Source organism: Stenella coeruleoalba (assembly GCF_951394435.1).
Source record: "Stenella coeruleoalba genome assembly, chromosome: 17".
Lineage (NCBI taxonomy): Eukaryota > Metazoa > Chordata > Mammalia > Artiodactyla > Delphinidae > Stenella > Stenella coeruleoalba.
The window spans coordinates 5,604,875-5,625,658 of record NC_137163.1 but is presented as its reverse complement, the minus strand read 5'-3'; the positions used below and the strand labels follow the sequence as shown (position 1 = coordinate 5,625,658).

Below are 20,784 nucleotides of genomic sequence, written 5' to 3'. Positions count from 1 at the left end.
GAGGCCAGCACCAAGTAAAAGATAGAGGCCACAGTTCCAGGCTTCCTTCCTGTCTTGGTCCTGCTCGAATTGGAAGGTGGACAACCATTGTCAGGAACAGCCCTGTTAGGGTTCTGTGTCTTCCTACTGGTCATGCCAATTTATTGACCATGTCGTCAAGGGCAGTAGGGCCCATACTTGAATAGAACATGGATTTAGAGGGTTTTTTTTTTTTTTCCTTGAATTGAATACCTACGTTTTAAGCGGCTCCCTGTTTCCGAATCAGACAAAACATTCCTAGAACTTAAATGATGCCTTAACCGTGCTGGGCAATGTAGATGTCACTTAGAAGTGACAACACCTGAAAGGGATGTACCATTTATCAAAATGGCTTCCAAACTGCTCTGTTTTGTGTAAGCGCAGCCCACAGGTACTCAGCAGTGTCGAGGCTGAGTGGTGTGGGGAATGCTTGTGAGAGTGGCCACAAAGAAAAGGGTTTGCTTAGCTTCCACTGGAAACTCCAGAATAATTTTCTGGTGGTGAGTGGAGGCCCCTGTGTGCTGTGATCCTTTGCGGGGGCGGTTTGTTGATACTTTTTAATCTCAGCCTCCAGCATGTTGTGGAAACTAGCATATGATTAACTTCCTGATTGCTGCAGGGTTGTTTTAGGACTCTTTTTTTCCATTTTAATTTTATTTTAAAGCTGGGACATTGCAAGCCTCTGTAAACAAAGGAATGGATCGATTGCTATCAGCAGTTCTTGTGAGACGGCAGAATAATTTGATGGATTCCGGACAATAGGAAAAGAATAGTGCAAGCAAGTTGAATAAATTAATGAACATTATTATCAGCGGAAATGGAGGCCCCTACAGGTGTGCTTCAAGGGGCACGTTCATTCTTGCTCTGAGGCTGCTACATGTCTCAGGCCACGTGGAGTCGATCATGGGTAGAAGTTTCTCATTTACAGTCTCTAGTCCATTTTTGAGTCTTCTTGCTTTTGTAATTAGACTCTTCCCCTGTACTACAGGTGGCAGAGACTTTAAATGGTTCCTTGTTTATATTTAATTTTCATCAAGCCACTAAATGTTAGTACTAGGAGAAGATGCTTCTGTCTTCTCGTACCCTGACTCCCTTCTGTGAGAAACAGAGACTCTGAATCCCAGAAAGGAGAAGAGATTTACTCAAGGTTACCACTGCTTGTTGTCAGAACCAAGCCTTAAGTTCAAGTTTTCAGCCTTCACGTTCAATGCTCCATCACTCACGTTGCCCACCAGGTGTTATTTAGGTAATTGTACCATGAATGCCATTGTAGTTGGGACCTCTTCCTGAACTTCCTGCTTCCTCCCTCTTTACTTCTCATCCACCTTCCACATCGCCTCCTCTGTGAATTCCTCCACACAACTTTTGTCCTTAACCAGACCAGAGAGTCTTGAACCAGAGTTCAAACTTCTTTGATATTTATTTATTGTTGACTATTTTGATTACTAGCTGTACTCTGACTTTTAGATCCTATATATACCACTGCATGGTTGTTCCAATATCCAAGTATTCGTCATGTGTTTTCTAAACTCCAGCCAGAACTTTCTACTCCTGTGCAGAGTGTTAGGTTGGCTAATGATCTTACCATAGCTGTGAATACCCACTACCCACAACATTGAGTAAAATCTTACCTGGCTTTCAAGATGCTTGTTAAATGGCATTTCCTTTATGAAGCTGTGACTGTGACCTCCACACCCCTAGCCTTCCTGTGCACAGTCTCCTTTACTTTTTCTGTTTCTGAGATGACCCTGGAATCCACATGTTGAAGATGATAGAGCCACAAGATGGAAAGAACCTGGGTGCCTGAATCACCACCACTTGAAGGAGATTAGTCCTTAGTCAGAACAACCGTTTAGGACTTCACATGAGTAAGAAATAAGTTTCTACTTTGATAGTCACAGAATGTTAGGGTTTACCTTAACTAATATAAGACAACAATAAACAATAGAACAATGGAATAAGAGTTGAACAAGAATTGACTTCGGAAGGCAGGGTAGGGAATTATCTGACCAAGGACTATGATTTGCTCAAGAAATAGTGAATTATCCTCTTTATCTAGGGCAGGGGCCTGTATCTGATGGTGCGTGGTCCACATTTGACCCACCATCTGTTTATAAATAAAGTTTTATTGGAAGGTAGCTACCCTCATGTGTTTATGGATTACCTAGGGCTGTTTTCCTACCACAACAGCAGAGTAGAATAGTTGGGATGGAAGCTATAGTCCATAATGCTGAAAATATTCATTATTTGGCCTTTTACAGAAAAAGTTAGCCACCCCCCTCCTCTAGAGTTCTGTAGCTGTGCAGGCAAAGGAAAAAGAAAGGAAACAGAAAATAGGGCTCTTGATGCCCTGAAGGGATTTGGATTTTACCGTTCTGTGCCCTGCTCCCCATTCCATCCATAACCGAGCGTGGTAACAGTACCTACCTTGGGGTTCTCTGAGGACAACATGAGCTAATGCATGCACGGTGGTTAGAACAGTGCTTGGGATGCCACGGGCAATGGAGAAATGTTAACCATCAATATTACCTTGAAACAAAAAAGGAAAAATCAAATAATTTGCAGCAGATGTGTTCCAAGTCATATATTCATTGTAAATTGATTACTTTGGCTTTAGCCAAAAGTGGGGTTAGAAACTTAGGTGGAAGGAGAGGCTGCTCATAGAACCTCTTCAATGTCTTCTTTCTTTCCCAAGTAGTCTCTTAGATGAGCTTTACTTAATTATTTGCTGGTTAAACAGCACCTCGCTATTCTTCTTCAAATACACTGATGATGTGTAGAGCAGGCTTGAAAGACCTGAGCTGATCATCTGCTCCCCGTACGCTTGCGTACCTCTGCCCGCGAGGGGAGAGTTTATGCGTCTTAAGAAGCCCCTGTATTCGTGCCAGTTGTTCTTGTATTTATACATTGAATTAATTGCCGTGTAAATGACGAAATGGGAGTGCAAAGACGAAGAGAGTCATTTCTATGAACACAAATGTAAATGCTTTGGGAAGAATTTGATGAAAGTGAGTTGTTTAAAAATGATGGTTAAATCAGTAAAAATGGGGGATAAAAAAGTAAAAACAGATCCAGAAGTCTATTCGTATTGCTTTCTGAGTGTCTTTACATTTTTCCTCTACTTTCAAGAAACTTATATTGGAAATCAAAGATATACATTGCGAATAGGATTTATGCAGAAAAGACCAGGGGGACCTGCAGTCCATCAGGGACCCTTCTTCAGTTCAACGACTTGGTTGTACATCTGAACCTTGGCAAACGAGGCCTGTTTTTACGTTTTAAGTCAATACAAAATGCTTGAATTATGTGTGCCTCATTTTTATGATTCTCTTTAACTGATTCCTTTGATTAATTAGCCCACTCTGATAGCCCTGTTGTATTGGCTACAGGGCTTCTTTCTAATGAATGTTGAGACTCCTTTAAGCCGCTGCTCCTCTAAGAGTTCTGCCCTTAGCCGGAGCTCCTTCTCTGCACCCCGGGACCCGTGACACGGACACACCTCTGCTAGCGCAGCTTCAGTGCCCGCTGCTCATGGGAGATACTTGGAGACAGGACTCAGGCCTTCAGGTTCGCTGTTCTAGTTCCCTGTTAATTCTCTTCTCTGCACATCAGCCATTCCGAGGATTTACATTATACAGCTGTTCCCTGAGCACCTTCTATGGTTCCTCTTCAATCACCCGTTCCTCTCTTAGGATAAAAATCTGACATTCTTACCATGGCCTAGGAGGTGCTATGTGACCTGCCCTCTGCCCCTCTCCAGGGTCACCCCCTACCACTGTGTTCTTTCTTATTCTTGTGCAACCTGTGGATTGCTGTTCTTCAGAGACCCCCCAATAGGTTCTAACATTGGGGGGTTCACCGCCCTATCTCTACCTAAACTGCCCTTCCCAGAGCTTCCCATGGCGTGCTTTCCGAGGTCATTAAGTTTAAACGCAAAGACCACTTCTGCAGAGAAGGCGTTCCTGCGCTCCCCCTATCTTAGGAAGCACCCGCCTCGCATCAGTCTCTGCCATCAGCTTCAGGGTATGAATAGATCTAAGTATTAGCTGAAATGGTATTACTTATTTGTTTCCTTGTGTTCCCCTCCTACTCAAGTAGGAACTCTATGAGAGCAGAGAATTTTGTTAAAACAATCTGTGCTTGCTGAGTGCCCAGAACATGCCCAGCACAGAGTAGGTAGACGATGATTATTTGCTGAAAGAATAAACTGAAGAAACAATGTTTATTAGATTCGGATGCTTTGATTTGAGTGGCTATTTTTTCCCTCTTTAAATGTATTCAACACATTCTTGGAAAGAGAACACAGGAGAGTGAATATATCAGATGATATATGGGAAACTGAGAAAATAAAAAGGCCAAACTGCGGAGCTACTGAATAGTGAGTGTTAAGGGGAACTTTCTTATTTTTAATACCTTTATTTCCTGGAATAGAAATAGAATATCTTCATTTGGAAAGGAAACCCCAGTGGAACTTGCAAAACGCGAAAGAGAATTGCTTTGCCTTTTAGGGTTTTGTTTTGCTTTGCGTTGCTGCAGTGTATGAAAAGAGGTTTCTGTGCACATTTATTAGGTCAGTGTTTGTAACAACATTATCCTTAGGGCAGTGAGGGAGAGATTGGAAACATTAGAAAAGGGCGTTGGGCAAGAAAAGCTACTAGTTTTTCAGACCTACTCTGTGCTCATTGCTTTACAGTAGTTATAATAGTGGCTGAAATTGATTGAGGAATTCGTCATTGTCCTGTGTTACATGCGTTATCTGATTTGGTCCTGTTAATCCTTATGGTATCTGGATGAATCAGTACTGTCATCATGATTTTGTTGATGATGAAACTGACTAAAACTATTTCACTTGCCAAATCACATGGGTTGTAAGATCCTCTGCTTGGCATTCCCACGATTGGTGCCCTGATCGAGGCTTCCTCTCCCCTCAGAGGTTCTGTAATAGGTCTTTGAGCTGATCTACTTGCCTCCAGACTCCTTTTCTTCCAACCCTTTCTCAAGACTGGACCGTCAGCATGTCACTGGGTGGTCGGGTGCGTTCCCGGATTGCTTCTGACCGACCAGCTTCAGGACACGTGATCCTGCTGGTGTCCAGGCCCCCAGAGGACCTCTGCAGTGCAGCAGAGAGAGCTTGAGCCTTTTAATTAGAGAGATCGGGGGGAACGTTGACAAGCTGGAGGACAGGGCGTGAGCCTTGTTCATCTCTGGATTCCCCACACTTGACATGATGCCAGGAACAGAGAGCATATCCTGTAATTTTGAACTTTCCCATTAACCTGTTATTTTGTCTCTCAGAAATCCTCTTATAACTCTTGTGGATGTATCTGTCAGGCAAGCAATAGCCATTTGGAAAAAGCTAGTAATGGCGCATATTGTGGCTAAAAATAGTGTATCCTTTCCAGAAAGCACTTCACAGACCCTAGACCAGAGGGTTACTCTCTCACTTTCCTCATGTATAAAATGGAGATAAAGAATCATACTTACCATATGGGATTTCTGTGGGGTTCAGTGAATTAATGTGCAGAAACCCTGAATGTAGTACCAAGATTATCATGAGTACTTAACAAATGTTAGCAAAAGTTATTAAAGTTCTTAAAAAAAACCTTATGAGAAAATCATTATGCATATGCCCATTTTATGGATGCTATCACTGAGACTTGGGAGGTTAAGGAAACAGAAGTCCTTGGGTTTGTACCGGTATCTGTCTCCAACCCCGTAGGAGGTTGAGTCCTCCAGAGGACATTTGACAGCGCCTGGAGACATTTCCGATTGTCACCACTGGTGGGTGGTGATATTGGCATATAGTATGCAGAGGTGTAGGACGTCCTGAACATCCTCCAATGCACAGGACAGACTCTACAGCAAAGAATTATCCTGCCCCAGTGTCACTGGAGCCAAGGTTGAGAAATTGTGCTTTGACCAGTGATCAATTAAATTGATTCACCACAACACTATAATCACAATCTAATAACTACAGGGCAGACACTCATAGGTAGCACTGCAAACCTTCATGCCCAGGGAACCTGGTCAACCTCAGCTGACTGGAATCTGGTGTCATTAGCAAAGATGATTCAATCAGACCAGCCAGGGGCACCAGCTTGTTTTTCTAAGCAATAATGAAACTCCCGGTAACCGTGTCATAATCGGAGGAGAACAATTCTATTTAGATCGCAACCCCAAGATTATCCTTTGTGATATTTGTCACACCTGTAATTCACTAATCCATTAAGTTGTCTATTAAAATGTCGTCTTCTTTTTACAATGTAAACTCTCTGGTGACAGGGACTGTGTTGGGCTCGTCCGCTGCTTCTCCATCGCTCCTGGCAGAGGGTCTGGAGGATAGTAAGTCTAAAATAGATCCAAGCTAGAGATATCCTCATATAAATAAAGAAACAAATGATCCAGGCCAGCAACTGGAAATATAAAAACAGGGTCTAGAGCCCAGGACAAAAGTTTGTGCTATTTAAGATGTGTTAGTATAGAATGTTTAAAGGATTTGGAATCCAGTGTTCATTCATTCATTCATTCATTCATTGACCGGATATGCATTCAGAACCCACAATGTGCTAGGTGTGGTGAGATTGCAGGCATGTAGCCAAGCATCCGGAGATGGGCCTGGTTTGACCACTTCCTAGCTCTGTGAATTTATGTAACTGCTCTGCATCTTAATTTTCCTCTATAAAACAGGTAAACAGTCATTGCAATGAGATTGCTAAGAGGATTGCTAAAAAGATCCTGATAAGGTTAGGTGTAGCTTCAGGGCATAGAACGTATTCAGTCAATGGGTAATCATACGTGGTGGCTTTAAAACATGTTCACACATTCTTGGACACACCATCCATTAAGAGGCATCTCTGTCCCTCCCCTTAAACCTAGGCAGGCTTGGGGGTTTCCTTGGCTAATAGAATGTGGCAGAAGTGACACCATGTGACATCTGAGACTGGGTTGGGAAAAGCCAAACCGCAAGCTTAACAACCTTGTAGAGAGACCAGAGACGGGGAGAGAGAGAGAGAGACAGAGAGAGGCAGAGACAAAGAGAGGCCCGAGGAGCCCCAGATGTTCCAGTCCAAGTGTGAGTGAAGATGCCTAGGAGCCCGACACGGCCTGGCTGCAGACACGTTTCCTGCTCCCGGGGCATCAAATAGGGAAGGGTAAGGGGATGGGGAAGGTATTTTGGAAGCTAAGTCTAGAACGCTATATTGAAGTCAGATGTTTTTAAAGTCTTATATGTTGTATTCTGAAGATTGTTCAAGAATTGGGATTTTTGCCTAGGGGGTGGAAATACAATAAAAATTTGAGAAGATTCAAGAGACTACAAACCATGACTTCAATATTTTATCCTGTAGAATTCAGGTTAATTACAGGTTGTATGGAGTAAAGAATCATTACATGATCTACGCTGAGGAAAGGAGCTGGATGCCTGTCAAAACCATGTATTATACACACAGTTGTTTTATTTTTATTGTTCTAGAAGTAGACTATTACTATTCCCCTAAACTTTTTTTTTTTTTTTTTGTGGTACGCAGGCCTCTCACTGGTGTGGCCCCTCCCGTTGCGGAGCACAGGCTCCGGACGCGCAGGCTCAGCGGCCATGGCTCACGGGCCCAGCCGCTCCGCGGCATGTGGGATCTTCCCGGACCTGGGCACGAACCCGTGTCCCCTGCATCGGCAGGTGGACTCTCAACCACTGCACCACCAGGGAAGCCCCCCCAAACTTTTTAAAATTGAAGTATAGTTGATGTACAATATTATACAAGTTACAGGTATACAATATAGTGATTCACAATTTTTAAAGGTTATACTCCATTTATAGTTATTATAAAATATTGGCTATATTCCCCATGTGGTACAATGTATCCTTGTAGCTTATTTTATACACAGTCGTTTGTACCTCTTACACCTCCCTACCTCTATATTCTTTTTCCTCGCTTTATTCTTCCAATAAAAATGTATAAAATGTAATTAGACAGCATTTCAGACAGCCACTTCTTATTAATGGTGAAAGCAGCTATTTTAACCACTACCCAAAGATTAGTTTCATTTTAAAAACATGGAATCTATTTCCCATTTCTTCTGTTGTAAAACAGAGCAAGAAAAAAAAAACAATGTCGAGAGATGCAGCCAAAGATTTTCCTGAGGTCATGATCTTCTCTACAGCAATCAAGTGTTTGGTCGCGTATTAGGTACCAGGGGAGACCACAGATGTCCGCATCAGAAAAGCAATCTTTCCTCCCAGTATTTTGACATTTGACTCCACCTTCTGACCTTTGGATAATGTTCCAGTGTGATCTGATGTCATCTACCGTTGACAGTGTTTATTTTTACTTCTTTCTTGCAGGAGAGAAGACGCTATTCTGGGTTTAAGACTGTCTGCTTCCCCCCGATGGGCAAGCGGTTGCCCCGACCAGCCCGCAGAGGGTCGAAGGAGCAGGGTTTGTGCAAAACAGCAGACACTCAGCTTCTCCGGCTCCTTGAATTATTGATGGCAGGTTTGTCACTGGGCTAGCCACGCCGGGAGCTATTACGGCTCTGGGCTAGAGGAGCTGTGTTTCAGAGCCAGGCACACGACTCACTGGAGCCAGCGCTGGAGGTGCCCCTGCCCTGCGGAAAACGCTTGGTGTTGAGCAGGGAGGGCTCTGCATCTGAGCAAGCCGTATGGGATGTGCGCTTTGGTGGTAAGGCACCGTTGGGGCTCTGAGAAGCCAAGCTCTACGTGTGTTCATTCATTCACTGATTTATTAAATCCCTGGGGCACAGAGGACAGATATGGGCTCAATGTCAGTTGTCACTGGTTAGTTGTGTGACACAGTGGGGGTCCTTGAACCTCTCTGAAAATTAGAAGTGACCCCCAAATTACTGAGTCACCATTATACACCTACTGTTGGGATTGGAAGGTCAGCGGATGCAATGCCTGTCTTCTAAACCAGCTGAGGAATGACAGAAAGAAATCTAGATCGGGATGGGAAAGTCAGAATATCTCCCGATGTAAAATATCCCGCCACCCTCATGGAGGGAGACTGCAGGACTCAGCATTAGCGCCAGTTAGGCTTCTAACCCAGATCCAGGGAATGAGTGAGACTCAGTCCCCTGGTCACCAGACTCCTGGCTCTGACAGCCTTCTTTCAGCCTCTACTGCCAACTTTTCCCCGTGTCCGAGAGCAATCGAGGCCTCCAGCTATCTGTTGGCAGCCCAGAAGAGAAAATGCATGAGCTGGGCAGGCTCGAGCCTCTTCTTGTATACATGCCAATCACATGTCTCTAGACTTTTCCAGAAGAGCAGTGAAGGAGACACTGCAAAGAGAAACCAGCGGTGTGACCGGCCTCCACCTGAAGGGAGTGTCAGGGGTGGAAAGAGGCTTTCCCTTCTGCCCACCAACATCTAGCACCGTAAGAGGCCCCTCATGTTTGTTATTTCACTGGGATGTTGAGAGGATTAAACACAATGATGGCCATATATAAAAACACTGGGCTAACTAGAAAACCTTTACAACTCGAAGATGGAATTGTTTTTGTTGTCTAGAAAGCCCTGGGCAATCTGTCTTCATAAAATAAACAAATGGAAAACTGCATCCAAATGGATTTATATCAAAGTATTTTACTGACTTTATGTCTTCACTACGGGGGTGGTTACTATAGTCAAATTTCCAAGGTTGGGATTTTACTTCTACTACTTATATAAGCTGTGTGACCTTGGGCAAATTGCTTAACCTCTCTGTGTCTCAGACAATAATAGATTCTTAGGAGTGTTGTAAGAATTAAGATGTTAATGTAAGCTTAAACTAATACCTTACATCTATAGTAAGTACACAGTAAAAGTTAGCGATGATGATGATGATGATGATTAATAATAGTGTAATAGTGTCAGAGTGGTAAACGCTAATCAGATTACAACACCCTGATGCTTGAAACCCTTCCAGTGCTTCCTGTTTCTCTTAGGATAAAATCCTCAGTAGGGTTCCCGCATGGCTTAGCATCTGCCTGCCTCTTAGTCCTCAGATCACACTCCTAACCTCCTTGCTCAAGATGCTCTGGCTGCATGGCTGTCGTGCATGTTCCTTTGTTAAGCCAAGCTTGCTCCCCTCCTAGAGGCGTGCTTGCTGCCCCTTCCGTCTGGAAGGCTCTTTCTCCGACTTCTCTTCTGCTTGGCTTTTTCTCATCCTTTGGGTTTCTCCTCAAGGGTCGTGCTCTTGAAGAGGCATGCCCTGTGTAAAGGGCACGCTCACCAATGACTAGAGCCTGACATCTTTTCTTCATAGAACGTATGACAATCTGTCCTTTTTTTTGCCAGTTTGTTGTCTGTCTCCCTCCTTAGAACATAAACGTGAAAAGGGCAAGGACTGAGTCTGTTTTACTTCCTTTTCCATCCCCAGCATCTCTCACAGCGCCTGGCTACAGGAAGTAATCCAAAAAGCATATTGGTTGAATGAACGGGAAGGACACGGCCTTTGGACTCAGGCAACCCAGAGCAGAGCCCAGGTCCTGCTGCCTGTGGTCATGTGAACCAGCAAGTCATTTCATCCATATTGCCGAGACTCCGTCTCCCCCCGTGAAAAAATGGGGGACTGGACACCAGCATTCACAGCAGCGTTAGCCACAATGGCCAAAAGGGGGAAGCAAGCCAGGTATGCATTGCCAGATGGATGGAGAAACAAAATGCAGTCTATCCGTGCAGTGGAATAACAGCCAGCCTTAAGAAGGAAGGAAATTCTGACACGTGCTGCAACATGGATGAACCTTGAGGATGTCATGCAAAGTGAGAGAAGTCAGTTACAAAAAGCAAGGCTGTGTGATGTGATTCTACTTGTAGGAGGTATCTAGAAGAGTCTAATGTATAGATGCAAAAAGTAAAATGGTGGTGGCCAGGTCTGGAGGGAGGGGAAGTGGGAAGCTGTAATTCAGTAGGTACAGAGTTTCTGTTTTGTAAGATAAACAAGTTCTGTGGGTGGAAGTTGGTGATGGCTACACAACTGTGTGAATGCACGTAGAAGTGGTGAAGATGGTCAATTTTATTTATGTGTTTATTTTTTTTAACAACAGTTAAAAATAGAAAATAAAAGAAAAATTTAAAAAATAGAAAAGAGGGAAAAACACTTTGTTTTACCAAAAGTAGAACTTGGGTAATCAAAAGCCTCATGGGGGGCCTTTGCGTCCAGACAGGTAACCAAGTAAACTCTCCCAAGGACAGAGCGACTGAGTGTAGGATTTGAAATCAGAAGAGCAAAGGCATTGAGAGCTGGGTTATGGAAACCATTATTCAAAACGATACTATAGCATAAACTTGCAATTAAATACATGACATTAGAAACTAATGCAGTGGATAAAAAAATGAGGGACTTGGATTTATTGCTCCTTTTTAGTACCTTCTGTATATATACAAAGCACACTTTGTTTACTTTATTCAACATTTCAGATGCTCTTCCCATAGGAAGCCAGAGAGGTCATTTGGCGAAGTTCCTTCACTGCAGAAAAAAAAAACCACCTCTCTACTGCATAGTTTTTAAAAAGCTTCAGGAAAGAAAGCCCAGTTGAGTTGTTCCAACGAGTTGTCATGTCCCCCAGTTTAACAATTGTTCTTCGTTCCCCCACCTACCTGATGAAGTGTTTTGTTTGTTTGTTTTAACGTGCATTTTGGTAATAATATTTATAATGCAACTGTGGTGAGGCTAGTCCTGGATGCAGTTTATGTCTTGCTATATTAAACTCACTTGTCGCCTTATTTATTTGCAGCAGCGGCTGTTGCTGTCTGGTCCCTTTTCCTTCAACACTCACCATTTCCTTACCCTGAGGCCCTTCTGCTGCAAATACCTGGGACTCTTTAGCTGAGTCCTTTCCTGGTCAGAACTGCAGAGCAGAGGCAGTCAGGATGCTGGGGAGCAACTCCCCTGAGAAAAACCCTCAACCAGTGACAGACAGGAGTGGTGGATACACACCCAGTATCCTTACCTTTGGGTGAGATAACTCAGCAGTGGGTCCAGTCTTTCTAAGTCCTCGATGGTATGGACCCCCCGACGTGCTTGCAGCAGTGTCTTGCTCATGAGTATATGATCCACTGTGTGCCTTCCATCCTCACCTCAATTCCCCATTCATTTATGGCGCTTCCTGAGAACTTTTCCCACCTAAATGCAATGCACTCAAGTCCTTGTCCAGGGTGCACTTCTGGGACCACTCAGCTGCAGACATGTGTCCCATTCAAACCTCTTCTGTCTTTTGCATTATTTTAGGAAGATTGTATTTTCATGGCAAGTACTGTTGGGGTCTTCTGCTTGACTAGGGTGAGGTTGGTGAATGCGGATGGCCAGGCTCAGACAGACCCACTCGCTGCAAGAGCATCACTTCTGCAAGAGTCCCTGTCTGTCACATCAAAGGGTTGTGAGAACAATGAATATGTTACCTTTATTTCTCCTCTTCTCTTCTCATGGGCAGTTCTATTTAATTTTTTTGTATTTTGAGTTGGAAGTTTGTACCAATAATAGAGGGATCAGTTGTGAAGGCCTGATTCCTCCACAGAAGGAGGAAAGGAATGAATAGTTCTTGAGTATGTGCTGTGAGCCAGAGACATTGCCTGGTGGTTTAGACTTAATTACTGTATATTATCCTCAGTTTTCGGAAGATCTTGTTGCCCTGCGTGATGGTTAATTCTATGTGTCCACTTGACAGGGCTAAGGGATACCCAGATAGCTGTTAAAACATTCTTTCTTCGTGTGTCTGTGAGGACGTGTCTCCAGAAGAGATTAGCATTTGCATCTGAATTGGGAGACTGAGCAAAGATCACCCTCCCCAAGGTGGGTGGGCGCCACCCAAGCCACTGAGGACCCAGATAGAGCAAAGAGACAGAGGAAGGGCAAATTCAGCTGCTCTCTTTTTGATCTGGGACTTCTGTCTTCTCCTGCCCTCACTTATCAGTTATCAGAGGTCCAGTTTCCTGAGCCTTTGGACCTGGACTGAATGACGTCCCTGGTTTCCTGGGTCTCCAACTCACAGGTGGTAGACTGTGGGACTTAGCCTCCGTAATTATATGAGGCAGTCCCCATAATAAATCTTCTCCTATCTCTCTCTCTCTCTATTTATATCCTATTGGCTCTGTTTCTCTGGAGAACCCTGACTAATATACCCTGTTTTGCAGGTAATGGAATTGAGACAAGGTGTGTTACGCAGTGCCTCAATATGTTCCTGTGTAAAATGGAGACGTTATGGAGACTTTATTGCCTTGTGAGAATTACAGGCAATAACACAAAGATACTGAGAACAATTACCAGCACATAGCATGATATCAACACATCTCAGCCAATGACTTTCTAGCGTACTATGACACGGCTGGTAAGTGACAAGTGCAGGAATCCCTCCTGGGTCTTTCCAGAAGCCATGCATGCTTTCATCATTTCTATGAGGGACCCTGAAACTCCACCATTTGGACAGGGGATGGTACTATCTAATGAACCTCAAGCCAGGTGTCACCAAGTCTTACAAATAACAAGAAAGGGGTTAAGGAACTACATGTTGCCGATGCTCCCTGTGTAAAGTACAGTGACATCTACATCTTAGGTAATATATCCTGGGAGTGGTTTGCGCTTGTGACCCTGAAGACACCCATGCGCAGGATGATCAAACATTAACATTGCTGTGTGGTGGAACTCAGAATGCATTGATTTTATTTTTCGTCATTTTCTTTGTTTTTAAATTTTTTGAGAATGGGCAGTTATTTTTGTAATACCGTAACTGTTAAAAGTGCTCGCCACATGAAGTTTGCATTAGAGACAAAATAAAACACTCATTGGTTTCTATCTATGAGACATGCTAGCCTTGAGACCATCTCCGTAAGCCCGTCTGCAACTAGATGCTATAAAGGGCAGATCCAAGTCATCAGGGGGTTTCATATTTTTATTAATACTGAGAAATATGAGTTCCAGAAGGAGCCACTTTCCATAACTATAAGTAGAACCATGGTGCTGCTTAAGATGATGTTCAAGTCTCCCGATAAGTAATGCATTGAGCTCAATGACTTAATTCTAGATTCCATCAAATAATTTGCCTCAAGCCACAAAGTACTTCCTATCTTGTTCAGGGTTGGCCAGGGCCTAGAACAGGCCTGGACATGTGCATTGGATTCAGCCATGTGTCTGTCTCTTACAGGGGTCTATCAGTAGGCAGAGGCCTGGCACATGTGTGGAGCTTCTCTGTACATCCATCCATTCCACAGAGTGAACAAGATGGCAGTTCTGGGATTCCAGAAAACATGGTGAGCCAAGAAAATGTTGTATTAAAATGACAATATGATACCATTTATAATCCCAAAATTAGCAGAGAGAGAGAGATAAATCTATAAATATTAACTATTGACAAGGATGTGAGGAAACTAGAGTTTTCCTAATATGCCACTGGAAGGATAAAATGGTGTAGATAGTAAGGAAAACAAGTTGCCATTACCCAGTAGTGTTAACGAGGTGAGTAACATTTCGACACACACACATTTACACCAATCGATGTGTGTAAGAGTGTTCATTCTTTATGTCTTCAATAATCTCCTCTTTTCCCAATTTGATTAGAGGGACTGAGTTTATAATCACTCCCTTCTGAATACCCTCACGTCTTTAGACCTGGGGCGGGTCATGTGTTTTGTAAATAAAGTTTTATTGGAAACACAGAGCCATACCATTTGTTCAGGTATTGCCTGTGGCTGTTTCCATGCTGCAATGGCAGAGTTCAGTAGTCACTACAGAGAGTCTCTGGCACACAAGGCTTAAAACGTTTCCTGTATCTCCTTTTACAGAAAATGTGTGCTGACTCCTGACCCCATCTCCTTCTTTTTCCAAAACAAAACTAAAATAAGCCTGGCGAAATCCGAGTCTTTGCCTCCTATCTCATGCAGCTCAGTATGTCTGAAGAAAAACACACAGGCATAATGCCCTGTCTCCCTTTACAGTTTTAAGCATTAACCCCAACTGGGATCTTAGTATACATTATTCTACTGAATTCTGCTGTTTGTTTTCTCTCTCATTCTTCTAGATAAATAATTTAGATCTTCTCACTCGAAAACCTCCTCAAAAGCCATTCCTAATCCTCACTCTCAGTCACTGTCCTTATTTTTTATACCTATGAACAAATAGAAGTAAACAGAAAAGATTCCCACCAACACATCTGCTCTTTCTATGCATTATATCAGTTAGCTAATGCTGCATAACAAACTACTCCAAACCTTAATACCATCATGATTTACTATTTTTGAGAAGCCTGCAGATGAACAGAGCAGTTTTGATGATTTGGACCTGGCTTGGCTTATTTCATTTCATGTGTTTGTGGTCATCTGGCTTGGGCTTCAACGATTTAATTCTTCAACACGTCTCTCACATCCCTCAAGCAGGCTTGTCCAGGCATGTTGATATTACGGTGACCTGAAAGCAGAAATACATAAGCAGTTTTTCAGTCTCCTGTGTATCTCAATCTGATACTGTCCTGTTGGCCAAAATAAGTCAAATATAAAGTCCAAAGTCAGTGTCAGCATGGACACAGGGAGGTATGAAAACTCAAACCTGCTAATATATCAGTATACTACTGTATTTCTGTAACTGCATTACTTCTCACTACAGTGGTACAAGTTACCATCATTCTTGAAGTTGATTCTCACAATACCCCCCAGCCAGACTCCTTGATTCATCCCTGGCTTTTTTAATGTTCACACTCAACACAGCAGCCAGAGTGACTCTATTAAAAAATAATTCGTATCGTGCCGCTCTTTCTCATCACATCTCCCCAAGGACTTCCCATCCCACTTAGAGCAAAAGCAAAGATCTTTATCTTGGGCCATTAAGCCCTACCTGTCTTAGCTTCCCTGTAACATTTTTGATCTCATTTTCTCCACTCTTCCTCATTCACCCTGATCCAGGCACCATGGCCCACTTACTGTGCCTCAGATGGTCCAAAATCCTACTTACTTAAGGCCTTTGCATCCTGTTTGGATAACGTCTTCTCCAGAGAGCACCAGATTTAGGTCTCTATACAAAAGTTCACCTTATCAATGAAGATTTCCCTGACTATGCTACGTAATACATGACTACACTGTGTTCTCCAACTGCAACAATCCTTATTCCCCTCGTCCCACTTTTTTTTTTTTTCCACATCTGACACACTGTGTATTCACATTTATTTTTGTTTCCTTCTTTACTCGAGAATGTAAGCTCCTTAAGGACACTGCTGCATTGGTTTACTCTTGTTTCCAAAGTGCCTAGAACATTGCTTGTCACTGGATAGGCCCTCAATGACTATCTGTTGAATATATGAATGGATAAGCAGATAAAAAAAAAAACAGAAGAAAATTAGAAAAACCTGATATGCAATGGCTATAAATGGATTAATTAAATGTGGTACACGTTTACAATGGAATACCATGTAGCAGTGAAACAGAACAGATCACCACTACGCATATCAGCAAAGATGAGTTGCATTATATGATGTTGAGCAAAAAAAGCCACTTGCAAGAGAACCGTGGAAATTACCCACACAAAGAATCAGGTTGGATTAACAGAAGCCTTAGACTCCCTTTCTTGACTATATCCTGGGGGATGAATAATAGATTCACGCTAATTGTATTGCAGCGTCAGAGGTAGGGTGCTCGGGGAGATGCAAGCCCCTGACTGAGCAGCGTCTGAGGCCTTACTCTCAGCCGACTGTCATAGTAGCCAGTCATAAAGTTATCCTTAAAACTAAAAATAATACATTCTCTTGTGTTTAAGTGGCATTACTTTGAGATAATATCTTTCCTTTTGGAACATGCATAAAAAGGAAAAGTCAACACACGTGGTCAGTACAGGAGACAATAAGTCAAAATCTAAGACGAGGGCATAATTCCTTAACTGTATCAGGCAGAGCAAGGCAGGAGATCTCTGTGTTCCTCTGAGTCATCTAATGGAAAAAATGAGTAATACATCTAACTACCTATTTAAAAACCACTTCAGTAGTGCATTATAGCATGACCAAAACAAAGCAAATAGGACGATATGTCCCCCAGACACTGTGTAGTATCCACAAACCATGGACTTTTGGGTCAGAAAGACCTGAGTTAAAATCCTAAGTATACAGTTTACAATCCTTAAGTTGTCTAAACTCTCTGAACCTCAGTTATCAGTTTTTCTTCTGTAAAAATTGAGGCATTAATAATGTGTTAAAGGTTTTTGCAGTGACTAATCGGAAAACAAAATTATAAAAGTACCCAGTATAAGACTGGCATTAAAACTTGAACAATTGCATGAATGAATAAATAATATGAGTGTGTGAGTAAACTCTGCAGTCAAGTAGGGGAGACATGCAATTAACTATAAGTCAAAGTTCGAATGTGAGAAAGCTACCCGCATTGTTCTCCTGGAGAGCAGTGCAGGTTACTGTGTTAGGGAAACAAGGAAGATGTCAGAGGAGTGAATTTGGGATTTGCAATATGGTGAGACTTTTTGGTTATGGAGAACAGAAGAGGTTTTCTATGTTGACAGTGAAGGGAGGAGAGGTTGCCTAGAGACCAAAGACAAGGTTGGGGTTTTTACCAACTTGACAGTTGGTCATCAATCTACCAGTAGAACTCACGGTTTAATACTGATGAAAACTACTTGTATATCCATATGGTGTCATCAACATAGAGGCACAGTTTCTCAATCAGTATCTGGAAGTTTTAGGGCTTGTGCTTTAGAATTCTCTCCTCTCTCCCTCCCTTTCTTTCTTCTTTCCTTCCTTTCCTCCCTCCCTCCTTCCTTCCTCTTCCTTTCTTTATTTCCTTTAATTTTAGAAAGGTCATGTCCTCAGTGGGGTCATGGAGAAGAAATATAAATATTTATGCAGTAACCAACAAACCCATCCACACTAAAGGGATAAAGACTAGAAAAAGCCTCATGTCAAGTCAGGTAATGTTTTATTGCAAAATACTTATAAAAAACCTTCAGCCTTCAGAATTTCGGATTTCAAAATGGAAGCTAAGAGACAGTCTGTATGGGCCCTGAGAAAGAAGCCTGACCACATGAAAACACACTTGGCCACATCTGAGATAAACATCTTATAAAACCACTTAGGGCAAGGGGTCGTACAGAGGAAATGTTAGGCCCATAATCGCTTACTGCACAGTAAAATTCATTTCTCCTTGCTTTAAATAAGCCACAAGAGTTGGGAGGCCCTCTGGAGAAATCCAATCTGTCACATACTAATTAACACAAATAGCAATCCTCACATGGCTGGATTATGTCTGAAAAATCACCCTTGACAGTGCACATCTAAGCATCATAGGAAAGTGATGATAAATAAGTGTTTTCTCTTTCTAATGGCTTGAAATACAAGATATTTCAAAAACAAGATCAACAGAATACCAATTTGTCTGACAAGGGAGAGAAAATGTGAGGCATGTTTTTCTTGACGATTTTTTTTCCTCTTGAGATGTCAAAGATTTAACTCAAATCTGCAGCTCTTTAGCTTATTATTGGTGCAATTCCAAAAGCGAGGCTTAATGCACTGGGCTCTAATGTGGTTAAAGTGATGAGAGCAAAAAGCACCATCCCATCACACTCATTTCAAGAAGATCTCTTAAGTTCTATTAAGAAATCTTTTCAAGGGAATTGGCAAGCAGGGTCTTGCCAGTCAGCGGCTCTGATGGATGTGCCCATCAAGACATTGGATTCTCTGAGCTTCAATCTTCTGTATTGAAATTAAGACGGCACTTAGTGTAGACAACAAAAAAACATGTGTGGACCCTGAGAGCCCATCAGTGACTGTGTCTTAATAACTCGATTTCACCAATCCAGTTATACAGACATATTCTCAAGTTTTCCACTTGGAATGAGAATTAGGGTGGACTTGGTTTTAGGACTTCATGGTAAGAGTCAGGAGGACTCTGCCCAGGGTGGCTGAGAGCACAGGAGCCAGATGTCAATTCCAAGCCACAGTCCTTACAGAAGAAAGAGTGGGATGAAATGAGTTTTTAAAAAATCCAAAGGGTAGTGATGAGCTGGGGTCTAGTCAATAATCATGAAATGAGATAATCTGGAATAAAATGAGAGAGAGCATGATTGCCCTGTGGAAAGCACTGCCTTTGGGTTCAAGCCAACCTAGGCTTGAAACCCACCTGCCCACACCTTAGCTCTGTGATTGAACAACCCATTTGAGATTTCTGAGCTCTGAGCCACTCTCTCTCTATCTGAAAAATAAAGAAAATGGTGTGAACATTCTCTCATTGTGAAGATTAAATAAGAAAGTGGCAGAATGTCTGGCACATGAAATGTGTTTTTAGAAGCGGCTATTATTATAGGATGGTGGTGGTGTTTGTGCTGATAAAGATTGCTGGTGGTGGTGATGGTGATGATGATGGTAATGATGGTGATGATGGTGATGATGGTGATGGTGATGATGGTGATGATGATGATGATGATGGTGATGGTGATGGTGTTGATGATGGTGATGATGGTGATGATGATCATTAGAAGTAGTAGTGGGCTTTCCTGGTGGCACAGTGGTTGGGAGTCCGCCTGCTGATGCAGGGGACACGGGTTCGTGCCCTGGTCTGGGAAGATCCCACATGCCGCGGAGCAGCTGCGCCCGTGAGCCATGGCCACTGAGCCTGCGCGTCCGGAGCCTGTGCTCTGCGGCGGGGGAGGCCACAACAGTGAGAGGCCCGCGTACCGCAAAAAAAAAAAAAAAAAAAAAATAGTAGTAACAACCAGATGAATTCAGACCCAAGAGGATCTGGGATTTAGAATGATCATAGCTTCATTGTCTCATAATCAATCTTGTGGTACATGAGGGTTTAAAACGAACATAAAGGTGAACAAATCAACTTGGGAACCTAAATGTTGATTGGAAGAATCGGAAGAAATACCCACTCAGTGGGTAACCAAACCAAAATTTCCTCTCTAATTTGTGCCATAAATTCTTCCCTGTGCTGAGGACACAGAGGCAGATTAGACAGAATTCCTGCCCAGCAGAATTTATCTGCTCAAGAGGGAAAACAAATGACAAGCACGTAGACAGATGAATTCAGGAGATAGGTCTGGATACTGATAAAACCTCTTAAAACTATACCAGGAATTATGTGTAGAGAGAAACGATTTTTGTTATGTGAAGAGGGAAAATCCAGAGCTGTTTTACCTAGAGTTGTCAGAAAAAGTCTCCTTGAGAAACAGGTTTTCAAATGGAAATGGTTAAAAAAGGAGAATCTAGTTTAGGTAGGACTGTGTAAAGCAGGGTAAGAATTTTGGATTTTTTTTTCCTAAGTAGAAAGGGAAATGATTCGATGGTTTTAAACAGGGAGGGATATAATCTGATTGTGCTTTAGAGAGATTACCGTGCTTGCTGAGCGTTAGGCATTGAGCTGGGGCCGGGGGTGTTGTGTGGGGAAGTAGTTTGGGAAGTTGCTGCAGAAATCCAGAAAAGAGATTGTGCTAGGTTCATGGTCACAGAGAAAAGGGATATGGCACAACTGGGGGATACATTTTGGAGATGTACTGTCATGACTTATATGCCTGAGTGACAGAACTCTTCAAATCAGGAATAAACAGCCTCCCGAGCTGGGAAAAATCCATCGTCAGATGCCAGGTAAAGCAAGTCTACAGCCCTTCAGGGACTTGCCTTGTGTGCAGGACACATTCTTTAAAAAAGAAAAAGTCCATAACTGAGCTTCAAATTCCCTTCATGACCTTGCTTCTACCTACCTCTAGGTCTTTCATTTGCACCAAGATTTTTGGTGCCTAAGTTATTGTTCATGGCATCCTTTCTCCTTGGCGTGCTCTAGGAAACATGTCCAGA

The 20,784-nt window shown here is 42.7% G+C and overlaps 1 protein-coding gene across 12 annotated transcripts in view; it reads left to right on the top strand.

The window, feature by feature from the left end:
- LOC307176255 (uncharacterized protein) overlaps positions 1 to 20,784 on the top strand; it is a 321,330-nt gene that overhangs the window by 230,912 nt on the left and 69,634 nt on the right. For 5 of the 12 annotated variants that reach the window (XR_013824661.1, XR_013824662.1, XR_013824663.1 and 2 more), the window contains 2 exons: positions 7,545 to 13,335; positions 14,149 to 14,254. The gene's annotated coding sequence lies outside the window, so the exon portion shown is untranslated. The remainder of the gene's footprint in view (positions 1 to 7,544; positions 13,336 to 14,148; positions 14,255 to 20,784) is intronic. The other 7 variants (XR_013824655.1, XR_013824656.1, XR_013824657.1 and 4 more) reach the window with 7 other exon arrangements.